This window comes from Equus quagga, chromosome 14 (assembly GCF_021613505.1).
Source record: "Equus quagga isolate Etosha38 chromosome 14, UCLA_HA_Equagga_1.0, whole genome shotgun sequence".
Taxonomy (NCBI): Eukaryota; Metazoa; Chordata; class Mammalia; order Perissodactyla; family Equidae; genus Equus; species Equus quagga.
In genome coordinates, this window is record NC_060280.1 from 29117717 (window position 1) to 29124037 (window position 6321).

Genomic DNA, 6321 nt, shown 5'->3' on the forward strand with positions numbered 1-6321 from the left:
TGGGCTTGAGGATGGGGCAGTCACAGGACCCAGATCTTTGCTCACCGGGAGCATGGAACAGGCTGCCTCTGCTGGAATGGGCTTCTCATCACTGGAGGTGTGCAAGCAGAGCTTCCTTCTCAGAGTGGCTATCAGAGAAGCCTTCTAGATCAGCTCTGAGATCCCTTTCATTTCCCAAATCTGAAATTCTGTGGTCCAGAAATCAGCTCCTCCCCCCACCCCCCACCCCGATCCTGATCCTGACGCCTTCTCTCTCTAAGGCGAATGCTCTGTTAAAGAAAGACTCAACCTGGCCTCCTGGGAGGGACAGGACCCACCACAGTTCTCAGGGGAACCAGGGGTGGGGGCTCTTCAGGGTCTCAAAAGCACCTTCACGCTCACTGCCTTGTTTGGTCCTCTCACTTGTCCTGTGAGGAGGGCAGAGCGGGAGTCAGGGGTGCTGTTTACCGCATGGCCTTTGGAGTCCAGACTTGAGTCCAAACCATAGATTTGCCTCTAACTAACAACAGGAACTCGGGCAAATCTTCATCTGAGCCGGTTTCCCCTTTTCAAAACACTGTCAGTAATTCAAGCTTGTGGGCCTGTTATTTGCTGTGAAGATTAAACAATGCATGGAAAGTGCTTAGGACAGCCCTGGGCCCTCGTGGGTTGGGCTGGAGAGGGGCGAGTGTGGTGGAACTGAGTTGAGCTGGGTAACAATACCTCCTTGCAGGCACCCAACATTTCACAGGGCATTGCACACCCACAGTCCAGCCTCTGACTGCAGATTAGGGCCGTGTGTCAGTCAGGGTTCTGGCAGGAAACAGATGACCTTGAAACTGTGTAATTTGAAGAGAGTGTGAAGGAGGGTTTAAGAAACCAACAATGAATAGTGCAGTAGGCCTGGCTATCAGTGGGTGGAGACGGAAGCCACCGCTGGGCTGAGAGGGCGAGAGGAGGAAGGGGTTACTGGAACCCAGAGAGGGCAGCTGGGCTGGAGCTGCGGCCCTTGGCAGAGACAGCACCAACTCATGCTGACCCAGCAAGGAGAGAGCTGGGGAAATAAGTACCTTCCTCTCCCTTTTTTTCCTTCCCCTCCCCACTGTGGTCTACCACTGCCTCCCTTTGCCCCAACCCAGATAGAAGCTCAAGAGCAAGGAGGCCCGTGGTGGATGGAGAATGGTGGTGAGTGCATGGAGGGGCAAGTGGGAGGATGAGTACAGGCAGTGACAACAGTCATATGGCTGGGGTCCTCGCCACCCCTTTTCAGCCTGCTCTGGGCAAGGGGTGGTATAGAGGAGTAGGAGAACTAAGCAGTGTGGGAGGAGGCTGTAAGCCCAGTCTGGTTACCCTAGAAAGGGGTAGGAGGACAGCCTGAAGTTCCTGAAATACCCACAAGCTGTCTGTCACCTCCAGGCCTTTGTCTGTGCTGGTCTCTCTGCCTGGAATACCCTTCTTCCTAGGCCTGGCCAACTCACCCTTAGATGCTACCTCCTCCTGGATCAATCTGTGCCTGAAGTCAATCCCAAGTCTTTTTAGTTATGAGATCTAAGATACTCTCTTCATTTGAGCTAGTTTGAGCTGGGTTTTCTCTTACTTGCCACCTAGAAGTCTAATCCAATGTCACCTTGAGCCCTGTCTGCCCCTCCTCCCTTTTAAGATTTGTCACTGCTTCTTTTATGTTCCCACAGTACCCTGTGCAAACTTCTCTCATGGTACTTGTAGCAGCTTATGGTGAATATTGTTTACAGGCATGTCTCCGCTACAAAGCTGTGAGCTCCTTGAAGCCAGGGACCAAGTCTGATCCATCTTTGTGTCCCCTGGGGCCCAGCTCAGGCTGACATACCTCACACTGGCCAGACCACATCAGGCATGTTATCTTCAATTCCAAGCAACACAGATTAAGGGCACATTAGCCAATTGGAGCCTGTTGAGCTGAGGGCAGTGGTGTGGAGTCTGGAGCCCATGTTCTATGCAGAACAGAAGCATCAGGAAAGTTTAACTTGAAGAAGACACCACTCCTGGGATAGATTCATTCGCTGACTCAACAGGCCATATCTGGGTACCTCCTCTGTATGAGGAGGCCCTGGGCTGGGTCTGAGGGGGCCACAGATGATGCAGCTACAGTCCCTACCTGGGGAGCTCACAGGATGGGGTCAGGCATAGAAACAAGTAACTACAATGCAGTGTGGCCACTGCCACCTGAGGGGGATGTAGGGCGTGGCCAGGGAAGACCCCTCAGAGGAGGCCTTGCAGGAACACAAAGTTATGACAATGTTGGGGGCAGGTTTGAGCTTAAGATAAGGACTAACTTTCTAACCGGCAGAATTCTGCAAGAATGGAAGCTGCCTGCTCCATATCTCGGGCTGGGTGAGCAGGGCCAGGATGACCACTGCACATACTGCATATTGATGTCTGTCAATGAAAGGACCAATGTGGAGGCTATAGGGAATGCCTTGTAAGGGTCGTTAAGCCACTCCTTCCTTTTACGTGTTAGGTACTAGAATACAAAGACACGCCAACAGTCTCTGGCTTAGAAAATCTCACAGTTTAGGAAAATTGAAAAAACGTAACACAATGGCCTTGAACCAGTGTCTCTTGGACTGGAATAATGTATGGACTGCTTTTAAAGGAAAAAAATTACTGAGGTCCTCAGGGCTGACAACCTAACTATGTTCAAATTTAAACTCAGTATGAACTCCAAGCCAACCGGAAAAGCAAATCTTTTATATAGACAATTTTCATTCAATACAAACTTTTATTGAATATGAACAAAACTAAAAAACAAATAAAATTCTAGCAACAACACGAATGTGACTGGTCATGTTGAGTTCTTTTGCACTCAGCCTGCCAGTTCTGTAGAAGTATTCCAGCTAGTAAGTGAAGAAAGAATGATAGAATCAGAGTGTCACATTTTGCAAACCCCTAATAAAACAATGGATCTAGGGAATGGTCAACACAAAAAAGAAAAAACAAGCAGATATCACCCGCCTCTTGATGTAAGAACACACCACCACCTACGAAGCAGACTTGCCCAAAAAATCACACTGGAATCAGACCAAGTGTCAATATCTACCTTTCAATCTTCAGGAAATACAAGAGAAAAAGACAGAAAGGATCGAGGGGCAACCATAGGTGAAAAGACACTTAGACATTTACAAGACATATGAACCCAATGCAGCGTGTGGACATTGTTTGAATCCTGATTTGAACAAACCAACTGTAAAAAAATGAAAGAAAGAAAGAAACAATTGGAGAGATCTGAATATCGACTGAATATTTGTCATTATTGAAGAAGGTTTTTTATGTGTCATAATGATACTGTGGTTATGTTTTTTTAAAGAGTCCTTATCTTTTGGGAATACATACTGAAATATTTATGGATGACATAATATGGTATCTGTAGTTTGCTTCTCAATAATCCAGGGAGGAAGCGGGAAGTGGGCACCAGTTTAGATAAACTAAGATTGGCCATGAGTTAATGACTGTTTTAGCTGCATGATGGGTACGTGGGGGTTCATTATTGTATGTTTAAAAGATTTTATGATGAAAAATTTTAAAAATGAAAAATCTAAGATTCTAGAACATTTAAAATTCAGGCATCTCCCCTGTACATTGCTGATGGGCGTATAAATTGGTATAACTTTTATGGATGGCAATATGACAATATCTATTAAAATAAAAACGCACATATCTTTTGACTCAGAAAATCACTTCTAGAAATGCAACTTCTGTACTCACCATGTTAGATATAATACACAAACATACACACATTTACATATGGATTCTCATGGCAGCCTTGTTTGTAAAAGTAAAAGATTATTAATAACCTAAATGGCCTCCATAGGGCACTAGCTAAATGAGTCATGGTAAATCCACTGAATGGAATACTCCATTTTTTTTTTTTTAAAGATTTTATTTTTTCCTTTTTCTCCCCAAAGCCCCCCAGTACATAGTTGTATATTCTTCGTTGTGGGTCCTTCTAGTTGTAGCATGTGGGACGCTGCCTCAGCGTGGTTTGATGAGCAGTGCCATGTCCGTGCCCAGGATTCGAACCAACGAAACACTGGGCCGCCTGCAGCGGAGTGCACAGACTTAACCACTCGGCCACGGGGCCAGCCCCTGGAATACTCCATTTTTAAAAATGAGGATGGTCCTTAAACGCTGATCTGAAACATTCGCCAAAGGGCAGTGCTGTGTGTGTATTATGCTACATACGAGAAAGAATGTATATAATCATGTATGCTTATATATGCATAAAATATTTCTGAAGTACATCAAAAAGACATTTACCATCATTTAGGCCTCCAGGAAAGAGAATTAGGTTTACAGAGGAAAGTGACAGGAGCAAGATTTACATTTCAATGCTACCATTTTGTACCTTCTTATTCCATGTGCATGCATGACTTATGTTAAAAAAAAGATCTGTTTTAAAAGAAAACAAAATTAAGACATTCCAAAATATAATTATAAAGACTATGTAGCAATATGGGAAAATGTTTGTAATATTATGTTTGGTTTAAAAGAATACACAAAATTTTATCCATATAATAATTAAAAGTACATAAAATATGTCTGTTCATGATCAAGTACTGGAGACACAAATGAAAGGGATGTGTTGTTAGGTGGGAATGGAAGTGCTGGTTGCTTTTTTTTAATTTATAGGTATTATAATATGGTATGATAATATGCATGGTAAATTACAACTTGGTAAGAAGAAAAATACGATTTAGATTGCAAAAATCTGATTTCCATGGGGTTTTCAGAGAGAAGCTTTTTCCACAAAGCAAGGTGTACCTGGTCACGTTGCCTGTGCTGGTTCTGCTTGGTTTCCTGCCAGCCTCTCCAGAGGAACCAGATGCTGGACCAGTCACTGCAGCTGGTCACGTCTTCACGCTTAGCACTTGTTCACCGGGTCCTGGACAGTCTGTTTATTTATGAGGAAAAGACTCTACACAAAGAAGAGGCTTTCTGCAGGCGGGAAAGCCAGGGTGTTAAATATCCTCCTTCATATGCTCAGCTTCCTTCTTTGAGGAAGGGACCCAGTGGGAAACTGGCGGTGGGCTCTGTCCAGGCAGGAAGGAGAGTCAGGAACCCACAGCAGTGGCCTTACCCGATTCCACAGGCCCGGGCTCAACTGAACTCTGGCCTTCTGTTCTGCATCCTCCCTGGCTCTGCCGACCCACAGCCCACCTGTTCTTGGAGGCTTGTCTCCTCTAGGGCATCTGCCGTGCTCACCTGTCAGAGGCAACTGTGGAAAGACCCAGACTGGGAGCCGGGACTGACACTACCCCTTACTAACCGTATGACTTCATACAAGTCACTCAGCCTCCCCAGCCTCTGTTTTCTCATCCATGAAATAACCCTACCTATCTTGCCGCGCTGCCAGAGGAGTGAATGAGATGGTCACTTGCCTCATTCCGGGCCCCTCACTACTTCTCTGTCTACTGCTTCTCAGTCTCCTTGGCCTGCTCCTCCTCAGCCTGTGCCTCACATTTATCAGTCCTCTTCCCTCCTCTCTCCTTGGGCTCCCAGATCTAAACTGCTACTCACCACACCCATGCTCCAGATCCACACACCCAGCTACCTCTTGGGCCTCTCCATTTGCATCTCCCACAAGTGTCTCAAACTTGATTTATCTAAAACGGAACACATCATCTTCCTCTCCAAACTTGGTCTTCATCCAGTGTTCTTTATCCCAGCAATACCTCTAGCATCCACTCAGCTGCTCAAGCCAGAAACCTGGGGACTTTCCTTGACTCGACTCCAACACCCACGGACAACAGCAGCAGCAGCCACCTTCCACCACGTGGCCTGGGAAACAGAGAAAGCGGGACCGAAGCAAGACAGAATGAAGCAAATACACCAAGAAGCCTGGCAGAGAGTAGGAGAGAAAAGACTATGTGAGTTCCTAAAGGGCTACATGCTCTGGTTCTGTTCTTGAGCCCAGCTGCAGCCCACCTCTTGGATGTTACGAGAGCTTCAGGACCTTTTCCAATAATGCTGCCACTGTCTCTAATTTTTTTTGGCTTAAGTTAGTTTGAGTTGGGTTTCTACACTTGCAAATACACCGTACAAGAGTCCTAATTAATATAAACATATCGTATCAATCCAGAATAGGCTAGGCTATGCTGTGGTAAGGAACAACACCCACAATTCGGTGACTTAACTCCATGACATGTTCAGCAGCAGCAGGGGCTCTGCTCATTGCAGTCCCTTAGGAAGCAGCCACCATCCTGAATGTTGTTGGTCACTGTTCCAGAGGGAAAGAGAAACCCTAAGGGGTTTGACACCAGCAATTCAATACTCCAGCTCAGAAGTGGCATGTCACCTCCATTTGTA